This window comes from Rhinoraja longicauda, chromosome 16 (genome assembly GCF_053455715.1).
Source record: "Rhinoraja longicauda isolate Sanriku21f chromosome 16, sRhiLon1.1, whole genome shotgun sequence".
Classification (NCBI taxonomy): Eukaryota; Metazoa; Chordata; class Chondrichthyes; order Rajiformes; family Arhynchobatidae; genus Rhinoraja; species Rhinoraja longicauda.
The window spans coordinates 7424212-7426332 of record NC_135968.1 but is presented as its reverse complement, the minus strand read 5'-3'; the positions used below and the strand labels follow the sequence as shown (position 1 = coordinate 7426332).

Here is a 2121-nt window from a genome sequence, read left to right as displayed (position 1 = left end):
GAGCCTGCAAACCTGCACGTGAGGGAGGAAACCGGAGCACCCGGAGAAAACCCGCGCAGGTCACGGGGAGAACGTGCAAACTCCGTGCAGACAGCACCCGCAGTCGGGATGGAACCTGGGTCTCTGGCGCTGTGAGGCAGCTGCTCTACCCGCTGCGCCACCGTGCCGCCCGTAAAAATGTTTATAATATGATGGAATTTTACATGCAGGACCGAAATGGGAAGGAAGACATTTATCCAGTGGCAAGGGAATCCTTGGCGTGAGACTGAGGATTGTGGAGCCTCGGTTACAGGCTGAGGCTTAGGTCTATTATTATTGCCATTGACTCCAGCACTTTGTGTCCTTTTGTGCAATGATCAGCAACAGCTGTTCTTTGTTTAGTTTAGTTTAGTTCGGAGACACAGCGTGGATGCTGGGCCTTTGGCCCACCGAGTCTGCATCGACCAGCGATCCCTGTGCACCAGCACTCTCCTGCACACACCGGGGACTGCCTGCAATCTTTACCCAAGCCAATTAACCTACAAATCTGCACGTCTTCGGAGTTGGGTGGAAACCTGGTGAAAACCCACGCTGGTCAAGGGGGGAACGTACAGACTCCTGGCGCTGGAAGGCAGCAACTCTACCGCTGCTAGTTAATAGACTCGAGCTGGCTCGTTGGTCTAGGGGTATGATTCTCGCTTCGGGTGCGAGAGGTCCCGGGTTCAAATCCCGGACGAGCCCGATTTTATTTCAAGGGATATGGGGGGAAGGCAGGCACAGGTTACTGATTGTGGATGATCAGCCATGATCTACCTCTCTCTACCAATAACCTCTCTACCAATAACCTGTATGAAACTTTCCAATCCGGATTCCGCTCCAACCACTGTACTGAAACTGCGCTCCTCAAAATCACAAACGACATTCTCCTCTCCTCCGACGCTGGCAACCTCAACATCCTCATCCTACTTGACCTCAGCGCCGCCTTTGACACCATAAATCACTCCATTCTCCTCACCCGACTTGAAACCTCCTTTAACATCACCGGCACAGCCCTATCCTGGTTCAAATCTTACCTCTCTGACAGACACCAGTTCATCTCCATTAACAACTGTAAATCCCCCACCGCTCCCCTCCCCCAAGGTGTCCCCCAAGGCTCAGTCCTTGGCCCCCTCCTCTTCATCCTCTACCTGTTCCCCCTTGGTCAATTAATCCGCCGTCATGGTCTCAACTTCCACTGCTTCGCCGATGATATCCAGCTCCTCATCTCCACCAAGTCAATCTCCCCCACCACACACTCTACACTGACAAACTGCATCACTGAAATAAAATCTTGGCTTCAATCAAATTTCCTCAAACTCAATTGCAACAAATCTGAAATCATCATCATTTGTCCAAAAACGCTCACCAAATCCACCCAAAACTTCATCCTCAATATTGATGGTCTCCCAGTATCCACCTCCCGTCACATCCGGAATCTTGGAATCATCTTTGATCAAACCCTCTCCTTCGACAAACACATCAACCACATCACAAAGACAGCCTTCTTCCACCTCAAAAACATTGCCCGTCTCCGTCCATGCCTCTCCTCCACAGCTGCAGAAACCCTCATCCACGCCTTCATCACCTCCCGTCTGGACTACTGCAACAGCCTCCTCTATGGCGCACCCTCAAAAATCATCAGTAAACTTCAATACATTCAAAACTCCGCTGCCCGTCTACTCACCCACACCCCGATCCGTGACCATATCACCCCCGTCCTTTACAAACTCCACTGGCTCACCATCCCCTAGAGAATCCAGTACAAAATCCTCCTCATGACCTACAAAGCCCTCCATAACCTGGCCCCATCCTACCTGACCGACCTCCTCCACAGGCACACTCCCACCTGCACCCTCCGCTCTGCCGCTGCCAATCTCCTGTCCCCCCACATCCGGACCAAACTCAGATCCTGGGGGGACAGGGCTTTCTCCATCGCTGCTCCCACCCTATGGAACTCACTACCTCAAACCGTCAGAGACTCCTCCACACTCACCACATTCAAAACATCACTGAAGTCTCACCTGTGCAGTACTGCCTTCAACCACTGAAGGTCACCTCACCTTCTGTCTCCTTTCTCTGTTCGTTTACTTATTTATCTATTTA

General features: G+C 51.7%; 1 non-coding gene across 1 annotated transcript; it reads left to right on the top strand.

Moving 5' to 3' along the window:
• Positions 1–648: 648 nt before the first annotated feature.
• On the top strand, positions 649–720 carry trnap-cgg (transfer RNA proline (anticodon CGG)). Its single transcript has one exon. It is a non-coding gene; the product is annotated as a tRNA-Pro (tRNA).
• The last annotated feature ends 1401 nt before the right edge of the window (positions 721–2121 follow it).